We start from the raw sequence: 27,709 nt of genomic DNA, 5'->3' as shown, positions 1-27,709 counted from the left end.
AAGACTAATGAGATTCCAAACAGTCTGGATAAAAGGGATAAGGAAATGATTTCTTTGCTTGTTCCCTCCTAGCTTCTGCCCTCTGAATAGTCAATATTCACACCATGGGGAAAGAATTCCCTACATCTGGTGACGTCACCTGGCCCTTCCACAAATGCTGCGGAAGCCAGATCCTATGCCTTTCACCTTGGTGCTTTGAGTCAGGAAGTGGTAAGAGAAGTCAGTTTGAGGTAATGGAGCTTACAGATCTGGTGGAGGTGGTCGTTAATACGTTGATTTTTACCACAGCAGGTAGCTAAATGAAGTCTATGCTGAATCAGTCATAGGATCCCTTCTGTGTCTGTTCTTCAGAATTAAGTGGATAATGCTCATGAAAGATAAAGTGGAAAGAAGCAGGTTGAATAGGGAAAGTCTTCAGATCACCCAACAGATCTGACACCTGTGAGCGGAAAGAGGAAAGGAAGCAGGAATGGGCCAGGTGAGTTGCCGGCTGTGGGCTGTGATGCAGATCTGGCAAAGCCTAAGCCAACTCCATAGGGTGCTCTGGAGCAATGACTGCCCAGTAGAGGAGACCCACAATAGGCAGAAATGGCCAGGCCCCAGCACTCCTACCATGCTCAGTGAGGTGCTGACAGCTACCTTGGAAATAGTGACCCTGGTCCTAATGCCATGGCAGTTTCCAAAGGTGCTATGGTTCCCGACTTTAAAGTAAGTTCTTCTTGAAGTCAGACACAAGCAGGACATCTCTACAGCTCCTACACCCACGGAGACCTTGTTTGCCTCAGAGAACCTAACTAAGCAAATTCAAAGTTTGATGAGATTGATCCCCTAATTGTAAAATTAAATGCATGGTTTTCTTATTTGAACTTTCTGATTTGGGAACTGTTGACCAGTTTCTCCTAGCTAACCTGATTGGTAAGTATACCCACTAAGTATACTTCTTTATAGCAGTAAACTTGGCAGAAAAAAAAATGGCCAAAATTATTTAGGGGCAGTTCCCATCCAGAGATATGCATAGATCTCTATAACTAAAAAAACCAAAGTTTTCATTCTCTTTGGACCAGATCAGCAATACAGAGCAGATGACAGTTAGGAAAGTGTTCCAAGATGAGCAATGGTTATAATTATGGCAGGATTGATTGATGGAGAAAGAAAAAAATATCTAATTTGTACAGCTGGTCTTCACAGTTACTGAGAAGGACCAAAGAAGTCTGCAAATACTTGGGATGTAAAATACTAATTAGAAGACACAATTAGTAGCATTGAAAAGGATATAAGTTCATGCAGTGAAATAAAGTTTTAAAATAAATATATTTTTTTCTCAATGGCAAGAAAAAAACTTCCCCACCTAGAAGAGGCTTATGAAATTATATTTAAAAGTAGACTAGAAAGAAACCCAGGTCATAGTAAACAATTTTGTACCATCCCGTAGGGGAATCAACTTATTGGATTTTTTTCTATTTCTTGTTTATCTCCTTCTGTGTCTATACCACAGCTTTCCAGAGACTTTATTAGTGCTCTTGGCAGCTCTGGTTACAAATGGAGAACTAATGATTTCCCTATGGATGGATCAAATATCCTTGGAGGGAAGGCTGAACTGAAAATTTTCAGGCAACTACTACATTCTCTCCTAGTGTGGCAGCTGGTCTGCTGAGATGAAGAACAGGAAGTCCCCGACCGAAGAGTAGGCTGTGTTCTAAAAGCAGCAGAGTGAAAACTCATAACCCAGTTCCCCATGGAAAGACTTAACCATTAACAGTGATTAACTATCATTAGAGAATACTGGCTGGATCAAGTTTGTTTAACCCAGTGGTTCTGAACCTTGGCTGCACATTAGAATCACCTTGGAATCTTTTTAAAATCCTGATTTCTGGGCCTCATCCTCTGGAAATTCTGTTTCTTTGTTACTAATGTTGTGGCCCCACCCTATAACAAAGAAACAGAATTTCTGGAGGATGAGGCCCAGAAATCAGGATTTTAAAAAGATTCCCAGGTGATTCTAATGTGCAGCCAAGGTTCAGAACCACTGGTTTAACCCCTACCCTACCAGAGGTGCAGTGATAACAGTATTAGTTTAAACAAGTCTAACTTCCTATCCCTGTGTTTCATGACAAAGTACTTGTTTCTAAGGGGAAATGCATTGCAAGCAAGCAGGGCCTCAGAAAGACAATGTGGTCTTGCAAGGGCAATGAAAGTAAACACTGTCTCAAGCTTATAGCAGTGGTAGGACAAGAAATGGAACAAGAGGTACATCCTGCACTACTATTAATACTCAGGGATGGCTTGTGGGCATACAACTTACTTAGTCACACAGGGACCCATGTTTAGAAAAACCCTGTCTTTTGATCACTGCCTTGAAATTTTTAATAGATTCTGAACAAGAGGCCCCACATTTTAATTTTGCATTGGGCCCCACAAATCATGCAGCCGTTCCTGCTAATACTATCTTAAAATTAACAAAGTGCTTTTCCTTACATTACCTCACTTTATCATCACAAATGCCTGTGAAGTAGTAAGACAGATGTTACTGCCTCTGCTTTACAGTTATGTAAATAGACGCTCAAAGAAGTAAGGCATTTGCTTTACAAAGTTAAACGCAAGAGCTGAACCAAAATCCATGACTTTCCATTAGCCCCACTGCCTCCAGATATCCTGAACTGTGGTTCCATTACAGAACAATATAATATGGCAGTTTGGGCAGTGGGAATAGCCTCCTATTCTCAGTAGCTCTCCATTACTAGTATTATTTCATCTCAAATTCTTTCTAAGTGACAAGATCTTGTTCCTTTTTGACAAGATCAACTTCTTTCTTTTCTATTTCTTAACAAACCTTAATTTTTTTTGCTATTTAGTCATTATCTAAATCCCACTGATCTTCGTGTGTAAATGTCCTTTTCCTAATTGGCAGGGTCATATCTGGGTTTCCTGTGCTTGTTTGACCCCTGTCAGTACACAGAAATGATCTGTGATCTTGCTAGCCAAGTGTGTGGGATTTCTGGGTAACTTTTTCTTAGCTTTATACAGTAAGAAGGGAGTTCTAATTAGGAATCCCGTGAGGCATGGCTGAAAAATGTTGAATAGCACATGATAAAGTGCTAGTACATCTATCCCTGTTAGAAAATGCCTACGTGTAGACAAGGGAAAGATGAGTGATGATAAGATATCAGGTTTTGAGGATTGCAGAAGCCCCCTAGAAAGTACACAACATGGCAGGAACAACCAGGGGTTTCTAACTCTGCACGATGGATCTGAAGATGGGAAGTTACTCAAGGCTTCCATCATAAAAGCAGTTTTAAAGCCTCTAAGGACAAGAAAATGATTTTTCTCTTTAAGGTGCATAAAGGATCATATTTAGGTTACCCAGATCTTTGGTCTTGGGGGAGTTATAGCCACCCCAATGGTGAATCTGGCTGAACTCCAGGTGAGCTATTTACTATAATGTAGCATATAAGAGACAGAAAAGTCATTATAAAAGATTATATTCCAGTGACACCCTCAGTTTCAGAAAATCACTGAGTAAAAACAATGTAGTATCTTAATAACATATTCTAGATCTCAACCCATGCAGTACCCATTATAGAGAAAAAAGCATGAGCACTTGAACCATACAGACCTACGATAGCATCCGAGCTTACTTATGCACATTTTTGTAGGCGTGGACGATTTATTTAACCTCAAATTTTTCCAACTTTCTAAGAAAGTGGGAAATAATAACATCCACATTTGTTTGTCAGGAATAATAAACAACCTTATCTCATAGCACTGGACACAGAGTATGTGCTCAAAAGGGGAACCTGTTACTATTTATTTCCCTCCAATCAAGTTGACAACGCTTGGCTTGTCTGGGAAACATTCTTTTCCATCCTGACTTGACCCTTTACCCAGTAGCACAGAATCTATAGTTGTCAATAGCCAAAGTGAGGGGCAGCTCCTCCATTTCCAGGTTACAGAATCTTAAAATTGGAGTGGAGGGGAATGTAGTTCTCCTTTTATGTTGGCTCAAGCCCTGGCACTCCTTCTCACCCCTACCCACCCACCCACCTCCACTCACACACAAATATACAGTATATTTTAAACTATTCTGCTGCATCCTCCATTTCATCTATCACTGCTCCGACCCAACACTAGTGTGGCCAGATTCCAAGTCCAACTTTATTCTCAGAGGATCTGTTATTTGGGCACCACTGTGCATTACAAGAGGGGAAGCAGTTTGATTACATGCTGCTTTCAACACCGAGTCATTTTGTGTAAGCTGCAATTAAACATTTACAATCATTTGAGAGTAGTAAGAGAGACATGGTTTTACAACATAATTGTGATGTTGGCTTTGCAGCGTTTTTCTTTATATCTAAATATTTGTAATCATGCAATGTTGGTATATGTATAGAAGCTCCCTGTAGAAGAAGAAAATAATCTATAGTTTTATAAAGAAACACTGAACTTTTTGTTACTGCCATCTTATAAATAATATTTAAAACATTTTATGTAGTCTAAGAATTTATGAGTTTTTCATGTTTTGAATTGTGACAATACTTTTTAAAATATATTTTTATTGATTTCAGACAGGAAGGGAGAAGGAAAGAGAGATAGAAACATCAATGATGAGAGAATTATTGATCAGCTGGCTCCTGCACACTCTACACTGGGGATCGAGCCTACAACCCCGGCATGTGCGCTGACTGGGAATCCAACCATGACTTCCTGGTTCATAGGTTGATGCTCAACCACTGAGCCATGCTGGCCAGGTGAATTGTGACAATACTATTGATTTCTATGTGCAAATGGTAACAATGAGCATCTTATTTTTCTAAAAGGACTATCACCTCTTGCCACAACTAATGAAATCTAAACAGCAACTGCTTGAGTCACTTTGTAATTAACTAACTCTATCTCTCCATAATTATGACAATCTAAAAAGCTGAACTTATAGTACAAAATTGAATAATTTTAGCAAGTTTGGCTAAATCTGTCTGCCAAGTAAGTGACCACACTTATGATTTGTGTTCCTTGCTTCCACACCTGGCTCCAGTGTACGAGCACTACAGAAGATGTTTCAATGCAGGGAAGAAAGCCAACATAGTAAAATAAACTCACAAGACTACTAGTCAAAAAGCATGGGTTCTTTTTCCCACCTGCTGGAGGATGAATGCTTGTATGCCCTCTAAATTCTAAGTTGAAATCCTAATGTCCAATATGATAGTATTAGAAGGTGGGAGTTTGGTCCCCAGCTGGTTTTGCTCAGTGGATAGCGCTTCGGTCTGCGGACTGAAGGGTTCTGGGTTCAATTTCCATCAAGGGCACATGCCCGGGTTGCAGGCTTGATCCTCATAGGGGACATACAGGAGGCAACCGATCAATAATTCTCTCTCATTATTGATGTTTCTATCTCTCTTCCCCTATCCCTTCCTCTCTGAAAACAATAAAAAATATCCTATCTAATAAAAGAAAAAAAGGGTAATTGACCATACCTTCACTGTGCTTCCCATTGGCTAATCAGGGTGATATGCAAATTAACCTCCAACAAAGATGGTGGTTAATTTGCATACATAGGCTCCAAGCAGTGGAGTGAAGCCAAACGTACCCGAAGCCGGCTGAGCAGCGAGGCCTCATGCCCCCGGGATCAGCGGAGCCGCGAGGCCTCAAGGCCCAGGGATCAGCAAAGCGGGAGGCCTCAAGGCCCGGGATCAGCGGAGCCACAAAGCCTGACGGCTGCAGGGGGGCTCTGGCCGGAGCCCAGCCAGAGCAAAGGCCTGGGTCCTGGGTGCCAGAAGAAAACTGGTGCCGGTAGCCAAGGGAAGGGAAGGCCTATTGCATGAATCTCTTCGTGCAACAGGCATCTAGTATTTTTAATAAAAAGAAGGTGGAAGTTTGGGACAGGGAGAGCAATGATTAGGTCATGAAGCCAGAGTCCTCAAGAATGGCATTAGTGCTTGTGAAAAGAGGCTCCAGAGAGCTCCCTCACCTGCCACCATGTGAGGCTGCAACAAGAAGTCTCAGAAGAGGATCCTTACCCTGATCTCAGACTCGCAGCCTCCACAACTGTGAGAAATAAATGTCTGTTGTTTATAGGCCACCCAGTCTGCGGTATTTTGTTACAGCAGTCCAAATGCACTAAGACACTACTTTTGAATTTCCCAGCATATGATCTTAAACTAATCACTTCATCTCTCTGAGACTTGTTCTTTATTTGAATCTTAAAATTTGGCTACAGTAAACTATGAGATCTATACCAGTTATCAACTCCTGTGACCCAGTTTTCCAGGAACCTTACGTTTACGTAAAGGATAGGCCCACACACTACCTTGCCCGCTTGCCCTGTCTTGCCTGTCATATTATAAGGCAAAAAAAAATTCTGCTAGAATGAATTAAAAAAAATCATTAAAGGTATAAATGGGAGAAGCAATGCGGCTGAATTTGTTCCCCTAACTCTGTATTAGTGAATTGTTAATTCATATCGAGAACATCGTGACCTTAAATGGCAAATAGATGGAAACTGAGACATGAAACATTTGTCCCAGGTTAACCACTCAAGTCATGGCAAAGCCAAACTAAAACTAAGATCTCCTAACTCCAGTCTATTGTTATTACTGATTTGTAAATTGCCAGGGTTTCTTAAAATTAATATGACAATGGGTGAGACTTTGAGAAATTTTATTCAAGTGAAATTTGAAGCCACATTGCTCATATTCTTGTGTACTTCCCAGTAATTTCTGTCCCAAAAGTATGTAGAATTCTGGAGACTGAGAAAGGTATGAATGATGAAAGGAAGCCTTTAGCCTCTCAAACACTGAGCTAATCCCAAACCCCAGAAGTTTCTCATGGCATCCATGGATGCTATAAAAAAACACCTTCTTTTGTTTGTTCGTTTTTTTGTTTGTTAATCCTCGCTTGGGGATATTAGCAGGTAAAAGATCACAATCCCTCCGGAAACTGGCATTTGGATTCATTTAGAATCTTGTACAACTTGTTTCTTAGGTGACTGTTTCTTCTCCAGGTTATCCTATATAATAATAGAGAAACATGGTAATTAACCATAACTTCGCTACCCTTCCCATTGGCTAATCAGCGAGATATGCAAATTAACTGCCAACCAAGATGGAGGCTGGCAGCCAGGCAGCTTGAAGCGAACAGGAGGCTTGCTTGCTTCAGTGACGGAGGAAGTCAACGTTCCCCGCCTGCCACTGCTGGGCTCTGAGCTTGCAGTTTAAGAAACATTGTTGCAATTATAGAAGCTAAAAAAAAAAACAGAAACCTGCTTTCAGCCAGCAGGGCCTCAGAGCTGGAGTTGAAACAGTGTTTCGATTATAGAACCCAAACAAACCAGATACCTGCTTTCAGCAGCCGAGGTCTCAGAGCTGGAGCTGAGGCTCAGAGAGAAAGCCAGCTCTCAGTTCCAGTGACAGCCATAGAAGGTAAATAAATCCCAGAATAAAAGAAAAAAAAAAAAAAGGACAGGTTAGGAGCTTCAGTTGCCCGCCAGCCTGAAAACGGCCCTCAGCCCCTCACCCAGACTGGCCAGGAACCCCAGTGGGGACCCCACCCTGAAGGGGGTGTGACCAGCTGCAAACAGCCATCATCCCCTCATCCAGGCTGGCCAGGCACCCCAGTGGGGACCCCCACCCTGAAGGGGGTGTGACCAGCTGCAAACAGCCATCATCCCCTCACCCAGGCTGGCCAGGCACCCCAGTGGGGATCCCCACCCTGAAGGGGGTGTGACCAGCTGCAACAGCCATCATCCCCTCACCCAAGCTGGCCAGGCACCCAAGCGGGACCCCCACCCTGATCCACGACACCCTTCAGGGCAAACCAGCCAGCCCCCACCCGTGCACCAGGCCTCTATCCTATATAGTAAAAGGGTAATATGCCTCCCAGCACCGGGATCAGCAGAGCCACGAGGCCTCCCGGCACCAGGATCAGTGTGACAGGGGGCAGCACCCAAACCCCCTGATCGCCCTGCTGCTCTGTGTGTGATAGGGGGCGGGGCCACAACCTCCCTATCTGCCCTGCTCTGTTCGTGACAGGGTGCGGGGCCCCAACCCCTGATCGGCCCTGCTCTGTGTGTGACAGGGTGCGGCGCCCCAAACCCCCTCCATGGGCCCTGCTCTGTGTGTGACGGGGTGGAGCCGCAACCTCCCCATCGGCCCTGCCCTGAGTGTGACAGGGGGGAGTGCCCCAACCCCCTGATCGGCCCTGCTCTGTGGGTGACAGGGGCTGGCGCCCCAAACCCCTGATGGGCCCTGCTCTGTGTGTGACAGGGTACGGAGCCCCAACCCCCCTGATCGGCCCATGCTCTATGCATGACAGGGGGTGGAGCGGCAACCTCCCCATCGACTCTGCCTTGAGTGTGACAGGGAGCGGCGCCCCAACCCCCTAATGGGCCCTGCTCTGAGCCCGACCAGGGGCTGCACCTAGGGATTGGGCCTGCCGTCTGCCACCCAGGAGCAGGCCTAAGCCAGCACGTCCTTATCTCCCGAGGGGTCCCAGACTGTGAGAGGGCACAAGTGAGGCTGAGGGACACCCCCCCCCCCCCCCGCCAGTGCACAAATTTCTGTGCACCGGGCCTCTAGTTTTATATAAGCTGTCATCTGCACTACTGATTTAAAGTTTTAAAATGTATTTACTATATGCTATGGAAACTTATAGCTCCTCACCCAAATCTGTTTTTCTCTTCTTCTTGGTCTCAATTTGAGTGTGACATCTCTTTTCTGCTGAGAATCTGACTGACACAGATGCTGAAAAGAGGATGTTGATGGCCCTTTGGCAGGAAAACACAGCAACCAACAGCCATGGGTAGTTCAGTGAAGAGACATTTTCCCTTGGTCTCAGGTCCCTTCTGAGTTCCCCCAAGCAGAGGAATCAAGGCTTGAGAAGAGATAAGGAGGTGGTCTGATGTAAAAAGAAACCCCCACCCCTCAAAGAGAGATAGAGAGAGAGAGACCCATACACAAATATAAATATGAACTTTCAAAATAGCAGATAAATAAATTCCATTAAATAATGGTGTTGAAAGAATGAGCCAATATAACAAGAATGTGTGAAGGTCAAGTTTCAAAAAGTACTAGGGAAACAAACTGACTCAGGTGCCCTATAATCAATTTTTCACAGCTGGAATCACTGAGATTGTCAAGTGGGTTTCACAGTTTACCTGCAATCATAGGAACCCAGGAGCAGAAGTAGCCTTAGATTTTTGCTTGGCTTTTTTGAGTCACACTGCCTCTAAGGATGTGGCCTTTTACATTTAATCCACTGGAAAAAATATTAGTGAGTGACTGAGAACCACAAACAGGCAGTCATATTTCCTGCAAGGGAATGAAAAAGCTACAAAATGGCTTTCCAAAGAGAAGAAAGCAAAATCCATCCTTCTGTGTTTACTAGTAAAAAGCTACAAAAGAGCATGTCATTCAATTAACCTTAAAGATTTATCTGTAAATACATGTTATAAATGTACTAGAGGCCCAGTGCAGGAAATTCCTGCACTTGCGGGGGGTCCCTTAGCCCGGCCTGAGCTCTCTCGCAGTCCAGGAGTACTTGGGGGATGTCTGACTAAGCCATCAGTCGGACATCCTTAGTGCTGCCGTGAAGGTAGGAGAGGATCCCACTGCAGCGAAGGTGGGAGAGGTTCCACAACCACCGCTGTGCTCGCCAGCTGTGAGCCCAGCTTCTGGTTCAGTGCCACTTCCCCTGTGGAAGCGCAGTGACCACCAGGGGGCAGCTCCTGCATTGAGCATCTGCCCCTGGTGGTCAGTGCACATCATAGTGACTGGTCATTCTAAAGTCGAGCCGAAACCAGCTCTCCAAAATCCCCTGAGGGGTTCCAGATTGCAAGAGGGTGCAGGCCAGGCCGAGGGATCCCATCGGTGCTTGATTGGGGCCGGCAAGGGAACCAGGAGGCTGGCCAACCAGGGAGGGACTGCAGGAGGGCTCCAGGGCATGTCTGGCCCATCTCACTCAGTCCCGATTGGCTGGAAACCAGCAGCAAGCTAACTTACCAGTCGGAGTGTCTGCACCCTAGTGGTCAGTGCATGTCATAGCGAGCGGTTGAGCGACCTTAGCATATCATTAACATATTAAGCTTTGATTGGTTGAATGGCCGACTGGATGACCGGACACTTAGGCTTTTATTATATAGGATACTGTAAGGGTACACATCTAGAGTTTTTATTTATTTTAGAGATAGAGAGGATGGGAGAGAGAGAGAAACATCAATGTGAGAGAGAAACATCAATTGGATGTTTCAAATATGCACCTGACCAGTGATCTAACCCCTAACCTTTTGGTGTATGGAATGACACTCCAATCAACTGAGCCACCCAGCCAGGGCTAGACTTTATTTTTGATCATAGATATAACTCAAATCAGTGTTGAATTCTAATATCATAGAACTAGCTATCCAGCTAATATCCATAGCCGAAGGTAATTTAATAATCATAAAACAAGACAGTATTTTTAATTAAATAAATGGAACATGAAATATATTGTAACAATATATGTAATTCATGTAATAATATTGGAGGTGGGACAATTTAGAGTCTTCCTCATAATAAAATATTAATTATTAACTAGGTTAAGTAGTTTCTTTTTAGAGCTTACAAAACTCATCAAACTGGAATTCTCCTGTGAAGTATGTTCATCTTCAAAATTATATTAACATTTGAAAAAACTTTTGTAAATGTGGGCATGATTTTTCCCCCCGGGTATTACATGAAACAACGTATCATATTTCTGACTAGGATGTGCTAGCATTAGGGATGTCTGTGACCTTCTCAACACACTTGGTCAACATCTATCCATCACCTTTTAAGATGGCTCTAGATCACTTTGTAAATGAAAAATAACTGTTCTAATACTTTTCAGCATGGGTATGGGTGGCTGGTGTAGAGTTGCCACCAGTGATCAACATGTATTTCTGTGTCTGTGAACATGCACATACACTCACATGTTTAGGAAAAGATCTCTTTAAACTGGCAATAAGGGGCTCCCATTCATAAATCTCTGTTTTTTCCAAAGAGCCATATCTCAATTCCCAAACTGGCAGTAAGACACTCTAAAGGCATGCCTTACACTCTTTCCATTTCATTTCCAGGCATTAATCTTCTCCATTCTGCACCTCCTTATCTATTTATCCCTCTATTGGCCCTTTCTCTCCACACATTTGATCATGTTGTCCTCACTTCTTTTCTCCTAACCAAATTCTATCCATTATTCATGCCCCAGTTTAAATTCTTCCTCTTCTATAAAATGGTCCTAAAGTATTTCAGCCCAATATTCACCCTCTCCTTTTCTCATCTGGCACTGTGAGTCTGTCTTACTAATTTTAAAATTAATTATTCACTACCTTATGAGAGATATATTAATATTGAAGCTAGCCTCTTAGAGTTTTATCATTTTACTATGTCTGTAATTACTGGAACTTGCCTGAGTGAATCTGTGTGTATATGTGACAGGAAATTCAAACAAAATACAAATAAGGGCAGGAAAGAGATGAAATGGGTCTTTTCAATTATGGAAAGGTCTATATTGCTTTTTTATTTCTTATAATTTAGGCTTTGTTTGTCACTTATTTTAATGACAGAGATGTGTCTTTATCCTTTTTTTAAAAAGTTTCTGGTAACACTTAACATAACAATTAATACCTATTGACAATCAACATTTTTGCTTGATTTATGATATACAGGACCAGATTATTGATTAATACAAACAAGCCTAGAGTCAGAGTTGGTATCAGGGGGGGAAAGGAAAAACAAAACAGTAACAATGAAAACCTAGGTTGGTACTTTAACTTGTTTTATTTCTCTTGGCTCAAGTCCACATTCAAAGACCCAGGAAAACCTCTTTGGATAGTCAAATCAGCACAAACCAAGTTAACCTTGCAAGTACACTTTCCAGAAAGAAGAAAAAACCTACTTTAAAGAAGGAAAAGTAACCAACAAACATCAGAACTGAAGTGGCCAAAAAGCCCACGATGTTCCTGTGTCTTTAAGTGTCTTACAAGTGTCCCCTGGGGTCGGTCCCTAAGGAAGCTCCTTGCGCTGCTCCTCAGGCCTGCTTTACCTCCGTCTGGAGTGGCACCCCTTGGTGGTCTGTTCACCTCTTTGCTAGTCACCCCTTGCCTGTGTTCTCTCTATGCAAAGATAACCTTTGGTAGGAGAAGATGAAAGTTCCTGGTCAGTGATTACAGCTCCCCTGCAGATCTTTGAGTTCAGGCTAGAAAGCTTTCCTCTTAATGTGTGTCCTCTCTGTGTGGAGAGCTATTGTCTCTGCATAAGAATCCTCTGAATGAGGTCATTCTGTTTCTTCCCTTGTATTGCCTTGTGGTTCAGATTATGCCTGTGCTGCAAGAATCTCCTCAAACTCTCCCTGACCTGGGTCCCCTTCTTTCTCTAAGCACTAGGCATTTGCTTCTCAATCTTCTAAATCCGGCCCCCACCCCCCACCACCACACACACACTAAAGAGGATGAGGGGCTGGCAACTGCCTCCCCAATAACTCTCTTTAAGCTCCATGTAGGAGCAAAGTTTCTACACTAGGTGAGGCACCTTCTTCAGCATCTCCTAGACAGAGAGTCTAGGACTGACCCACGGTGGCATGGGAGTGTGTATGCAGGAAATGGGCATCTGAAAGGATAAAGAGGATAGAAAGAGGTATGGACTCAGCATGGCCACAGGAAATAAGGCTGGATGAAGACTCCAAATCACAGGCAGGGAGGAAATTTAAAAAAAAGATCATCGTTGGCAAAAATGGCACCAGGAAGGCATTCTGATGCTGTTTATAAAATAACAGCATTATTGATCATAACAGGTGCAGTACTTGGAAAATAAATGCTTGCTAATCATATAATGAACTTATGAACCATAACTATTTGGTATTTTATAATACTCAAAGCTCTTCCAAATATATTACTCATGGGCTTCTCACAATGTTGAAGCGGACCCTGTTATCATTGTTGTGTAATAGAAGAAAAGGTGGAGGTTAGGTGGGATTCCCTGACCTGAGCAAGATCTCAGAGAAAAAGGAATGCAAGGATCTTACTCTATTTTCTTTCCACTTGTCTGTCTGCCTTGGTGATAAATGGACTTATGCCTTATTCCCAAGAATTAGGCTCCACCTTTTGGCCCAGTGCTTATATCTAAGTTTCAACCCTTGATCCAGCACCAAATCCTTACCTTAAAATCTGCATACATTCCAGACTCTAGAGTCTGCTCTGCCCTTTGGATGAAAGCCTGATCCCTGAATAGAAATCTCCAAGCAGACCTCCCTGACTCACTGCCTTCAACTTCCTGAAAGCTACTCAACTCCGCAGGACCTGTGGATATTCTTAGTCCACCAGTCCCTCCCTCTACATCAAGCATGTCAAACTCAGAGGCTAACCCGGACCAAATAAACGAGGTGTGCAGCTTGTGGGCTGTGAGTTTGACATGCTTGCTCTACATCTTTTACATCACCCAGTACTAACTGATTTCCTCATCTGGAAGGTGTAATCACAGAATACATGCAGTACTGTGGGTTTTGTTTTTGTTATTTTTCAAGATCAGACAGTGTTGAGTACCTACAATAATATACATCCCTCTGCCTGTCCCAAATAAGAGCTTCCCCTCCTGTTTTTCAGTCTTCTGTTGCTGACTGAGCCATGCCCAGTCCTGTCTGGAAATATTGCAATGGTGACATTAAAACTTTCCTCTTAAAATTCCAGCTCTGAGTGAAGGTCCATTCCAAGCCTCTTCAAAGCAATAAAAAAGTGAGTCATAAGAGACTTTTTCAATGACAAAGATGTTCAACCCATAGTGTAATCCCTTATGATTTTGAAGAAATCTTTTCATAACATTATTTTCTCTGAGTAAATTTAGAATGTGTGGATAATAATGTGGTCGGTGCCACAGGAAACTACAAATATCAGTGAACAACCTTTAATAAGACATAAAAATTCTCAATATGTGTTGGTACTGGTTTCCCATAAGAACAGATATTTCACAAGAAAAAGGGCAAAGCTGCCAACTAATCTTCAGATCAGAAGCAGGCACTAGGAGTGTTCTGGCAACTGCACAGAGATATCAAAGCTAGCACTTTGTCTTTTGATGAAGTATTGCCCTTTTCCCCCAAGTAATATCTAATTATTAATGCTCTTCCCAAGAATAGTAACATCCGTGCCCATGTGCTCATTGTCAGGGGCCCGTGCCCATGTGTGTCGTCACAGAGCAAACACCGGCTGATAATTATAAGGGCTTCCCTATTTCATGAATAAGGAAAAGGTTATTAGCAGAGATATTGTTTTAGGATGCCATTTCCAGATGTGTTAAATAAAACCAGCTCTCACCCAAAAGCCACCTTTACTCCTTTTCTAATGAACTAATATTAGCAAAATTGAGCAAATGGTATAGGTGAAAAGACATGGAGAATCTGAAAATTAAGATCTGAACCTAATTCCAGTCCTTATTATTGGTATGAATTTGGCTTAAACGTATCTTTAGGCCTCAGTATCCTCATCTGTAAAGTAGGCCCATCAGTACTGCTTAGTTTATTATTATGAGGAAAAAATGGGTGAAAGTATATATTATAAAGCCTTATACAAATATAAGTGATTATTATTCTTATACTGACATTCTGAGATAGTTTGCAAAGAAGCACAGCTAGACAGAGAGTTGTTGGCAGATGGTAATATGACTACACTCTTCCAGAAGTCACAAGGCGGGGGGGAGGAGGGGGGCGCTAATATGGTTCAGATCACTTCTTGTCCAAAAAGTATCATCACAACAGGAATCTTTGAATAGCAGACACAGGTCACATGGTTTAAGAAATATTTGAGCCCCATAAAAGCCTGTCCATCAGCATTAAAGAAATTGAAATTTGTTTTAATAAAATTTAAATATGAATGAAATCCATGCACTTCTAGTACCTCATCAAATAAATATATCTGTATGACTAAAGGCAGAATTTTTTTTTCCGGCAATAAAGAGAGAGAAATTCTAATCTTTTACTTTTCTGTTCCTTTCACTTGAACCAATGAAGAAACTCAGTGAGCATCCAGATTGAGCAATATATTTCAAATGAAGGCAGGCATGTAACGCACAAATTTCTATCCAAAGACATTTAAACTATCTAATGAAGCAAAGTCTGCCTATGAGCTCCTCCCAAGTTATCAAAGACACCTCAATAGTCACTCATATTTGCACCTTTTACCCCAAACGTTATAAACAGTTCTAGATATCCTGTTAACACAATACTGCAGTCTGCTCATAAGAAAATAAACGGTCACTTACTAGGCACCTGCTCTATGCCAGACAGAGTGCCAATCACTGAGAAGAGAGAGGTGAACAATACAGTCAGGTTCCTAGTCAACTGATTCACAAGGTTCATCCTCCATCAGTGCCACCATCATGTGTGCAGGAAGGAAGGGAGACTGCAAGTGTGGCACTTGTGGGCCCCTTCTAGATCCTGGGCTTTGATGACTCCAACTGTGGCCACTGCTCCCAACCTCCTCCAGTTCCTAAATAGAGCTTCCTGTCTCTAGGATGGCCTTCTTTCTGTGTCTAGAAGATAGTATCTTCAGATATCCTTTTTGCTTCCTTTCTCATGTGAAAAATATTCATGAGTACAAGTGGAAGAAAAAATAAACAAAGGCCTTTCCTGTCTACTGGAAAATATGTGGAGGGAATAAGAATTTGTTCATTTGCCCATTCATTAAAACAAGAGCTACTGAGCACTGAAGACTTTCTGAGATAAATGTAAGTTTCTTTAGACACAAAGATGGAAAAAGACACTTTCTGCTGGAAAGAAAGCCCCAGTTCAGTAGCAGAGTGCAGGCATATGAATAACATGGTGACACTAGGCAAATGTTATACTAGTGGTGGATGTGGGTACCAGGATCAATGGGAGCACTAAGGGGGACACTGCCTATTTCTAGAGTTTTGTGGAAGGAAGGGATAAGCTTTACCAGACCTTTGAGGGGAAGATGGAAAATTGGAATCCAAAAGGGGAGGAGAGAGGAGCTCTAGGATAAGAAGCGTGTGCCAAGAGTTTTAGACATAAAAGGCCATGGCTCAGGGACTCCAAGCATACAACATGGCTGTCTTGTAGAGAGAGGCCAGAAAGAGCCTGGGAAGTGGGTGGCTTTGAAGGCTTTGGACAGTAGAATATGGGGTTTATACTTTTATTCTCTGGGCAGAGAATTTAAAGCAAGAAAGTGAGGCAGACAAACCTGAGTTTTGGTAATATTCTTCTGAAGACTGTAGACAATAGACTGCAAAATGGAAACAGACTTCAGTTAATAATTTATTAGGTAAATGGAAATGATTAATGTGAGAAGATAAAAAGTAATAAATTCAAATGTGCCTCAGTGGATAGAGCATCAGCCTGTGGACCAAAGGGTCCCAGGTTCTATTCTGGTCAAAGGCACGTACCTTGGTTGCAGGCTCTTCCTGGCTCAATCCCTGGTCTGGGCTCATGCAGAAGGCAAGCAATTGATGTGTTTCTCTCTGTTTTCCCCTCTCTCTTCTATTCTCCCTAAAAATAAATGAAAAAAAGCCTTAGGTGAGGATTAACAAAAATATAAAAAATAATAATTAATAAATAAATTCAAAAACAAGATCTTTTTGAGGTAAAATCAGCAGTACCTCAAGGCAAAGTGAATGAGGGGAGTGAGCAGTAGGTAGAAATAAATAACTCAGAGCTTTTTCTCCAAGACAAATGATTGAGTTGGAATATCATTGACTGAGATGGAAAGAAAATTTTTTAAGAGAAGAAGTAGTAAAGAGCAAAAATTAACAGTTTGGTTTAAAGTTATTGAGTTTGAAGTACCCAATGCCATCTACCTGCTGTCTAACAGAAGTTGGAATTACAGGTCTGGAGAGTACCAACTAAAAACATTAATTGGAATATCATTAGCATAAATACTTCATGGCTGAGATAATATATGAGGGCAAAAAGAAAAAATTCCAGGGAACCCCAACTGAGGAGTAGGATGAATGATGAGTAGAAGGAATCTGTTCCATAGTCATAGCCATGACCTTGGAGTTTCAGACTAATACATATAAAGTATTCTATGTTATAAGACCATCCTCAAAGAGGCCAAAATCCTACCAAGGAAAAATGAAACTGAACAAAAAGCAGGCTGCAGGATGTGATGCCTTTCCTAGCTCTTTTTCCTTTGCTGATCTTTTCAAACAAAGGAATTTTAAATGCACATATATTTTGTTAATGTCTTTCATGCAATAATTCATTCTTTGATTCCTTTGTCAAATAGAAAACCCGAATCACAGTACTGCTATACAGCCACCATCTAGTGGCAAAATCTGGTAACTACAGAACTGTAAATTGGGGGTGAAGGTGGTTCACTGGCAGTTTTAAGAATTTTCCTTCCTGAAAGGTAGTCCATGATGACAGAGAATGGGAAGAAGCAGGTTTTCTATAATTTTTTTAAATTTATTTCAGAGAGGAAGGAAGGAGAGGGAGAGAGAGATAGAAACATCAATGATGAGAGAGAATCTTCCATCACTGCCACCTGCATGCCCCCTAGTGGGGATTGAGCCCCAAACCTGGCATTTACCCTATCTGGGAATTGAATGGTAAATTCATGGTTCATGGGTTGACGCTCAACCACTGAGCCACACCAGCCACTCTAATTTTTATAAGCATTAATTATGGGAAATAGAAACTTACATTTATGAATGCCTTTCCTTTGAGTGCTATAGGGAACCATAGTATGGGCCACAGCTTCTCTAGGATTATCTGGTCTCAGGTGACATGGCAACACCTAATTAGACTGATAGAAACATGATCAGTACCCACAACCAGTCTTTATAATCCAAACACTTTATCATGTCCTAGAGAGCTTTATAGGATCTAGCTACTGGCCATCTCTCCAGCCTTTTGTCACTTTGACCTTTGACCATTACAACGCAGCCACAGAGACCTCCTTGCTATTTCTTAAACATAAATTCATTCCAGCCACAGGGCCTTTCTATTTACTATTTCACCTCTTCCACCAATTCTTTCTACCACTTCTCCTTCTCCTCTTAGGTCTCTGTTTAAATATTTCCTTCTCAGAGAGATTTTCCCTGATAACTCTAACTCAAAACCCTTCTTCCCCCCGTTTATTTCTTCCTTGGCACTTAGCACTATCTGAAGTTATATTATTCACTTACTTGGCAAAATAAAAAATAAAAAATCTACAGTGCAAATTCCATGAGAGAATGAATTTGAACTGCATTGTTTACTAGCACCTAGAGGAGTGCTATCACATAAAAGGTGTTCAACAAATAATTGAGGACTGAGTGAATTAACCTAGGGCAGTGATGGCGAACCTGTGACACGCATGTCAGAGGTGACATGTGAACTCATTTTTTTGGTTGATTTTTCTTTGTTAAATGGAATTTAAATATATAAAATAAATATCAAAAATATAAATCTTTGTTTTACTATGGTTGCAAATATAAAAAAAAATTCTATATGTGACACGGCACCAGAGTTAAGTTAGGGTTTTTCAAAATGCTGACACGCCGAGCTCAAAAGGTTCGCCATCACTGACATAGGGGGTGCCTAAGCAGTGTCTGGGCACAAGATAGAGTTGAGCAGACTGCAATCTACACAGAATCATGTGACGAAAAGACCCAGGCCAAAGATTTTGATATACAAGTAAGAAGGTCCAGCATGTAATGGACACATCCTCCTTAAGGTTTGCTAACCAAGTGTGATCAAGGCAGATAGTGTGAACTTGAGGCTTACTCAACAGTTAGGAACCAAAAGTTCAAATAACAGACTGTTGGTGGTGGAGGGGTTAGAATAGAGGCTCCCAGCTTTATAGGAAGCTAGTTCTCAACCCCCCTCCAAGCAATTTATCCATCTACTCAAAAGACCTATATCAACAAGGACTTGTATGCCCTAACAAGAGAGGAAGTAAAGAAGATCTGCATGCAGCAGTTTATTAAGATTGAAACTAGACCACCAACTTACACCATACAAAAAAATAAACTCAAAATGGATAAAGGACTTAAACGTAAGATGGGAAACCATAAAAATCTTAGAGGAATCCACAGGCAGCAAAATATCAAACATATGTCATAGCAATATCTTTACCAATACAACTCCTAGGACAATGGAAACTAAGGAGAAAATAAACAAATGATACTACATCAAAATAAAAAGCTTCTGCACAGCAAAAGAAACCATCAACAAAACAAGAGAGCCAACAATTAGACTGAGAGAAACATGTTCAGTACCCACAACCAGTCTTTATAATTCAAACACTTTTTTTGCCAATGTTACATCCGATAAGGGTTTAATCTCCAAAATTTATAGGGAACTCATACAACTTAACAAAAGGAAGATAAACAATCCAATCAAAATATGGGCAAAGGACATAAATAGACACTTTTCAAAAGTGGGCATACAGAAGGCCAAGAGACATTTGAAAACATGCTCAAATTCACTAATCATCTGAGAGATGCAAATCAAAATGACAATGAGGTACCATCTCACACCTGTCAGAATGGCTATCATCAACAAAGGACAAGTGCTGACGAGGATGCAGGGGAAAAAGAAACCCTCATGCACTGCTGGTGGGAATGCAGCCAGATGCAACCACTGTGGAAACAGTATGGAATTTTCTCAAAAAATTAAAAATGGAACTCCCATTTGACCCAGTAATCCCACTTCTAGGAATATTTCCCAAGAAATCAGAAACACCAATCAGAAAGGATATATGAACCCCTATGTTCATAGCAGCACAATGTGCAATAGCTAAGATTTGGAAACAGCCTAAGTGCCCATTAGCAGGTGAGTGGATTAAAAAAAACAGTGATACATCTACACAATGGAATACTATGCTGCTGTAAAAAAGAAAGAACTCTTACCATTCGCAACAGCATATGGATGGACATGGAGAGCATTATGCTAAGTGAAATAAGCCAGTCGGAGAAAGATAAGTATCACATGATCTCACTCATTTGTGGAATATAATGAACAAAAGTAGATCCAGAGACACAGAAGCATCAAATAGACTCAGAGGGAAGGCAGGAGAAGGTGGAGGGGGTGGAGCAGGTTGGGTAGGTAAGAGATCAACCAAAGGACTTGTATGCATGCATATAAGCATAACCAATGGACACAGACAGTGCGGTGGCGGGGCGGTAAGGGCATGTGCTGGGGGGTGGGAGTGGCCAGGCAGAAGTCAATTGAGGAAAAACGAGACATATGTAATACTTTAAATAAGAAAGCATCTAAATTTTTTTTAAAAAGGGTTGATGGCAAGGTCAAGACCAATATAACCTACCTTGCTGACTTTATGGGTAATATTAGCAAAGGCAAGACTGGAGAGAATTTCCGTCTGATCTATGACACCAAGGATCACTTTGCTGTTCATCGGATGATACCTGAAGAGGCCAAGTATAAGTTATGCAAAATGAAAAAAAATCTTTGTGAGCATGAAAGGAATCCCTCATCTGGTGACCCATGATGCTTGCACCATCCACTACCCTGAGCCTTTTATCAAGGTGAATGATAACATTCACCTTGCAGAATTACTTATTTCATCACAATGGACAATGGTAACCTGAGTATGGTGACTAGAGGTGCTAACCTGGGAAGAACCGGTGTGATCACCTACAGAAAGACACCCTGGTTATTTTGACAGAGTTCATGTGAAAGATGCCAATGGCAACAGCTTTTCCACCCAGCTCTCCAACATTTTTGTTATTGTTAAAGGCAACGGACCATGGATTTCTTTTCCCTGTGGAAAGAGTACCCATCTCACCATTGCTGCAGAGAGGGACAAGAGGCTGGCAGCCAAATAGAGCAGTGGGTGAAATGAGCTGTAGGTGACATGATTGGAAGGGTCCTTGTACTTAACTAAAGACAATGCAGCATGGAAAGAAATGGAGATTCCTCCAGGATACACCACCATTATGTCGATTCCATAGGCCTGTGGAACTCTACAGCTATATTTTTAAATTAGCACAAGATGAGTATAATGTGTGCATTCTGAAGATATGTTGTTTGACATGTACTTGTTCTTGTGTTTTACAATAGTAAAACACGTTTACATATGACCTCCTTTATTCTCACCTATAATTCTGCTGAGTAGTAGGCAGAATAGGTTTATTTATTATTATATTTTAAAAACTTTTTGTTATAGAATACTTCAAATACACAGAGAATAACATAATGAACCCCATGTACCTATCATCCAGCTTCTACAGTTATCAAGTATAATCAATCTCACAACCTATACAGACATGTACAATGCCTAAATTTTAATCAAATCTCAGACATATCTGAGACCAGTGTGGATCAGAAGAGAAAATTTGTAATTTTATTTTATTAACAGGGTTTTCCACATCATCTCCACAGAGAAGATGACTTGCCCAAAACATTTACCTAGTCTTAGAACTGAGGCTAGAACTTATGGTGTTAGAGCAAGGGTGGAGAAGATTTGAATATGGACAGCTACACCCTTCACTAGACTTTGAGGCATATAGCAATTCTCTCCCTCTCTCTCTCCCTCTCCCTCTTCCTCTCTCTCTCTCTCTCTCTCTCTCTCTCTCTCTCTCTCTCTGTGTGTGTGTTTGTGTGTGTTTTACAAAAAGGTAGGCAACTGTCTCTTTAGAATGATTTCTTCTAAGTCCTGCCTGGTGGATCCTTGCAGGTCTTAGATCTAGTGCAATTAAATATTTTACCAACACAAACACCCGGTGTACTTGGAAACCTTAAGCTATGAGAAATGGCTGTGAAGATGCACCAGAGAGAAGCAGCTGTCCTCTGGAACCTTACACCACCTGAACTGTCAGGAAGACAAATGTGATTGAAACTCGTGCTTCCATTTTAAAACATGGCTGGTGAAACAGAGCTCTGCCTTGGGCTGCTGAGAGAGTGACAAATGAAATGTTGCTTGATCCCCCATTTATTTTATCTTTAAAGTGTTTGCCAATACTGGAGCACCCCGGTTGTGTGGGACTGCCACACTGCCAGCAGCATTGAGATTCCCTTCACTGAGCTGAGTCCCATCCAATCTCAATGACAGTATTTTCTACCTTGCCCAGTAATGACCCAACTAAGAGATTGTCTGAAAGTGAGTAGGCAAGGATTCACATTGGCTAAGTTGCAGGTATTAAAGTGAATCCATCTGGAAAATATGGCATGGAGCTCTTAATGTCTCATTAATGGGCACACAGTTAGGCTCTGTCAGGGCATTTTTGTAGTTCTAGATCTCTCTTTTAGTCAGGTCCTCTTGAATGTAGCAAGATGTTTGTTACAACACAAACAAAGTCAGATATACTGAAGTCTTCTCATAAAACAGTCCACAACTGAACTCTGCTACGCCAAGAAAAATAAAAGTGCTGCGAAGAATATTTAGTATTTCTAATGCAAAGCATTTTGTAATTCCCTATTTGCCAAATCTCTCTTGAGAGGAGGTCAGTAATTTTCTCATTATCCTGCTAAAGGAAACAAGTCAGCTGCTGTTCCCAACGTAACATATGGCCAATCAATATCTGGAATTAGAACACTAACCATTCCCATTCCAGGGACCACAGCTAAGCCAACAACAAATTTGGGTGTAAGATTATTGTAAGTTTTGGAGGTAACTAATATGATGAAATCATTCACCGGTGACAGGATGTGCATATGAATAAAGTTGAGAAAGAGAGAAATTCTTCATTGCATTTAAAGTGAGACATTTGTTCATTTGAGCTTTACAAGCTTCCTAACAGTGCATGAGTTGAAAGAAGGAAAGAGAAATATGTAGAGGGAAACAGAGAGAGAAAGAGAGTGGAAAATGTCAGAGAAATTTCAAAATAAAAGGAGATTCCGAACACATATGAAATTAGGTTAGTCATTTTTAAAAGAAAATTAAGAGCTTTCTCCCAGTCTCAGAAGAAAGATAAAGATTTTAGAATACCTCACACAAAAATTTGAATAAAATATAACAATTTCATATCATAAATTTAGTCATCAAAGAGAATATATCAAATAAATAAAAGCATCTTGTTTGGTTACTCTGATTCAGATAGCAGGATTGTCAAAATATCATTTTAAGACAATCTACGTATATAAAAAACCAGCTACTGGAAGGCTATAAAGACCAGAACAACCAGTTGCTATGTTGCCCACTGTAGCCAGCAAACTGGCCAACCTCCCATGGCCCCTCCCCCAAGTTGGCTCCACCCCTGACCACCCTCCCCCACCCCAATAGTGGGTGGGGCCAGCCGGCCAACCTCCTGCAGCCCCTCCCCGGGCAGGCCCCACCTCAGATCGCCCCCCCCCACCCCAATCAGGGGCAGGGCTGGCTGGCGAACGGCTCCTCCCCCTGGCTAGCCCCATCCCTAATGGGCCCCCCACCCCAATCAGCCCAAAGCCCCTCCCCCAGCCAGCCCTGCCCCTGATCACCCTCCCCTAACCCAATAGGGGGTGGGGCCGCCAGCCAACCTCTTGCAGCCCCAACCCCCGCCCGACCCCAGCCCAGATCAGCCCCCCCACCCTGATCAGGGGCAGGGCCTGCCAGCCAACCACCCATGGCCCCTCCCCCAGGCCACTGGCCCCTGATTATCGGTCCCCCACCACATTCAGGAGTGGGGCTGGCCAGCTCACTGCCCACAGTCCCTCCCCACGGCCAACCCCACCCCGAATAACCCCCCCCCCAATCAGGGGCAGGGCCTGGTGGCCAATCGCCCGCAGCCCCTCCCCTCAGCTGGCCCAGCCCTGATCGCCCGATCAGGGTGGGCTGGCCAGCCAACCTCTCACCATCTCCTCCTCTGGACAGGCTCAGCCCTGATCCATCCCAATTGGGGCAAGGCCAGCCAGACTCCACCCATGCAGGAATTTGTGCACTGAGCCTCTAGTGTAGAGATAAGAAAAAACTTCTATTTTTATTTGCCATTTAAGTTCAGAAAAATATATATATCCCTCCACCCACCCACCACATACCCTAAGCAATAATTTTTGAATTATTCCTGACCTCATCACCACACTGTTACTGAAATTACCCTTGAGTTAATTTTTATCTTTTTTTTTGCCTTATGTCTTGTCAGTCTAGAATTTTTACTGTAATTCACTAGGCTGAGATCCAGTATAATCCTATTTTACCAGTGTAACCTTTAATACTTCATGTGCATTTTTATTAGAAATTAACTGAATACAAAACAAACAAAAAAATTCAAAAGCAATATTTCAAAAACAACCATATTCTCTTTAAACAGGTATTTTTTTAAAAAAAAAAATCAAGTGCTCCAAACTCATCAAGTCATATGTATTAAATATGTACAGCATTTTGTATTTCAATCATACCTCAACAAAGTGATTTTAAAACACTTTTTAATATAATACTCGGTAAATAAATAAATAAATAATAAATAAAATTTAAACCAAATGACATCTATCAGTTGCAGGAGGTTGATAGGACAAAAGTTTGCTTCATGTAAATACTCTAATAACTTCTTGTGTTATTCTAAAACTCATATCACCTAGTTCATTATTTTTAAAAGCATTATATTATTTTTAGAAATTACCAAGTTGATTTTTTGAACTGAATATTTTAATTTATTTGGGGTTGGAGAAACTAGATATATATTACTTGATATTTCTTGATAATAATTCTCCCCCATTTAAAGTGGTATCTCTACAGTATCTTGGTCACCCGTGTGCATTTAACTGAGACCACCACTATCACCAAACCCTATTTAAAAAAAAATCTTCATTAATGGAAACTGTTTCAGTGTTAATAACGGGGGGCGGGGGGAGGGATGTCAAAAGCAAGAATGATCTGTGAATGGCACAAATAAGATATGAATTTTTTGTTCTTCTTTTAAAAACTCCCTCAAATTTGTTCTCGGTTGGCCTGAAGAAATAAGAAATATTTCATAAGGGAGTAAGTAAGCACAATGATTTCTATCAGCTAATAAACCTGCTTCAAGTTTATGCTTTCTCTTCCTCCTTTTATGATTCTTCTCAGTCTTTAAATGCTCACTAGCACTCCCACACTGCACATTGATTTTGAAGAGAAACCTTGTTAAAGGATTCATTACTGTTTCTTCTTAAGTCTAAGTAAATGAACTGGCCTTCGTGATAGAGGATTAGAAAAAAAATATTTTCTTGTTGGCTGTATCTGCACAACTGTATCATTCTGGCACTCGGTAAGTGCTAAAAAAAAAAAAAAAAACCTGTCAGAAATGTTGTATTGTTGTGATGCTCATTAATGCAGGAAAAAGAATGTAACAAATCAACAGCCCAATCAGGAGAAGCGATAGTGAGACTGGCAGAGTTTACCTGAGGGCCCTGGTCCCCTCCCTGTCTCAGGTCTTCTGACACATAGGCCAGTGCCCTCATGCTACCCTCAGGGTACTCTAGCCAATCTCATTTATCAGTATTATGACTTCAGTTTTCAGAGAGGTTTCTTCCTGCCGTCTCACTCATTAAATCTTATAGTTTCTCAGTTCTATTTTTATTGTTAACCTCCCCTTAGTCTACCAATGCTCTAAGGAGACTTAGAAAAGTATGTTTTCAAAAGTAGAAAACAATTTTAAAAATTAATGCAGACCCAAGAAAATGTACTTAATTACAAAGAAGACACCCCTACTTCAACTTCCCCTGGGATCAAGGAGAAAGATAGCAGCTTGTCCAAAAATCTCATTAGGTTTTTAAAAACCGGCTACCTTTAACCATCGAATGAATGAGAAAGAAATGATTGTCTTTTTCATGCTTTGTGTTATTTTGGGTCTTTGTTACTCAAAGTTTAACATAGCTCTCCCAGTATCTTCTAGAGATTGGGCTCTCTCAAGATCCACCTTCTATTCCTCTGTAGCACATTTTTTTTCCAAATCTGAGTTAGCCAAACCAGTAAGAATGTCATAGAAGCTCTACCATGACAACCTAGGTTGGATATTGGCATAGTCCAGTGGATATGGTCTTTCCAAGTCTGGTTCCTTTTGAGTGCAAGTTGCACCCTTATGTTATATATTCTGATATCAAATAGATAAGTGATGGAACACACACACACACACACACACACACACACTCCTCCCAAAGAAGTCAGAACTCAATCTAACCAAAATCAAGAAATATTGGGTAATTCTATGTGATAATCACTGTCTAAATACATTTTATACCTTTTTTTTATTCTATACATCCATCTTTCGAGAAAGGTACTATTTTCTATTGCTCTCCATAGGTGACCTACATTCCCAACATCATCTCATTTGTCCATTATGGTTGCTAGAATCCTGCTACTCTATCTATATTCTAACAGGAAGGAGGAAGCAATGAAGAAGGGTATGCCACTTCCTTTAGGAATACTTACCCATAAATTGCATGCACTACTTCTGCTTATATTCTATTGTTTAGGATTTAGTCCCATGAGCATACCTGCATCAAGGATGTCTGAAAAAGTGGTCTTTATTAAAGATAGACAGGTACTAGCTAAAAATCAAAGGTTTTATGACTGAAGAATAAAAGGAAACAAATAGGAGGCAACTAAAAGTCTTTGCCATGGGGAGGGGGCATGATGCTGAGAAGTAACTAACATTTGGATGATCCAGAGAAGTAATGCAACCAATTTTCCCTTTATTTCCATATACCACAAGATGGTTAACCTAGAAATGAGTAAGAGGATGCTTAGGTTATATATACACACAGAGGTCAAGGCTTATGGGTATGTTAGAAGGGAGAAATGCAGGCCAAAGTTTCTACTGCTACTAAACTGATCATATATGCATATATTTACCCCTTCTCAAAAAGAGTTTATCTAAGGGAACCAAGTGTTTGCAATCACTGAGGCTCATCCCATAAGAACAAATCTCTTCATGGGGCTTTATATAGGAGACACTGAGACATGCTACACCAAGTCTTTGTTATTCTACAATTCAATATTTAGTGGAAAGAGATAATCTACACTAATAAAAGACAAACATGCAAATTGACCATACCTTTGCTATGCCTTAAGCCACACCCACCATCCAATCAGAGCGATTATATGCAAATTAACCCAACCAAGATGGCAGCCGGCAGCCACAGAGCTGGAGTGAGCAGGAGGCTTGGTTGCCCCAGTGATGGAGGAAGCCAAGTTTTCTGCCTGCCGCAGCCAGCTCTGAGATCCACTCAAGGCAACAAAGTTTCAATTATAGAAGATAAATAAACCCCAGATACCTGCTTTCAGCCAGCAGTGGTCATGGAGCTAGAGCGAGCAGGAGGCTTGGGTTGCCCCCTGGTGATGGAGGAAGCCAAGCTTCCCACCTGCCCTGGCTGGCTCTGAGCTCTACTCAAGGCTACAAAGTTTCAACTATAGAAGGTAAATAAATCCCAGAATAAAAAAAATAAAAATAAAAAAGGAGAGGCTGGGAGCTTCCATCACCAGGGGGCTTGGCCAGCCTGAAAACGGCCCTCAGCCCCTCACCCAGACTGGCCAGGCACCCCAGTGGGGACCCCCCCACCCTAAAGGGAGTGTGGCCAGCCTGAAAACAGCCATCAACCCCTCACCCAGGCTGGCCAAACCTCCATGGGGTGAGGGTTCCCACTGGGGGGGGGGGGGAGGGCTTGACCAGCCTGCAAACAGCCATCAGCCCCTCACCCAGGCTGGCCAGGCACCCCATTGGGACCCCCACCCTGATCTGGGACACCCTTCAGGGCAAACCAGCCAGCCCCCACCTGTGCATCAGGCCTCTATCCTATATAATAAAAGGGTAATATGCAAATTGACCCTGACAGCAGAACGACTGGGAATGACTGGTCACTATGA

General features: G+C 41.8%; 1 pseudogene; it reads left to right on the top strand.

Moving 5' to 3' along the window:
* Positions 1-669: 669 nt before the first annotated feature.
* On the top strand, positions 670-20,780 carry LOC139002636 (small ribosomal subunit protein eS4, X isoform-like; annotated as a pseudogene).
* The last annotated feature ends 6,929 nt before the right edge of the window (positions 20,781-27,709 follow it).

Source organism: Myotis yumanensis, unplaced genomic scaffold (genome assembly GCF_028538775.1).
Source record: "Myotis yumanensis isolate MYYU_CA2020_CCGP unplaced genomic scaffold, mMyoYum1.0.hap1 SCAF_2, whole genome shotgun sequence".
In the NCBI taxonomy this organism is placed as follows: domain Eukaryota; kingdom Metazoa; phylum Chordata; class Mammalia; order Chiroptera; family Vespertilionidae; genus Myotis; species Myotis yumanensis.
The sequence above is the reverse complement of the archived record's forward strand: the minus strand, read 5'-3'. Positions and strand labels throughout refer to the sequence as shown.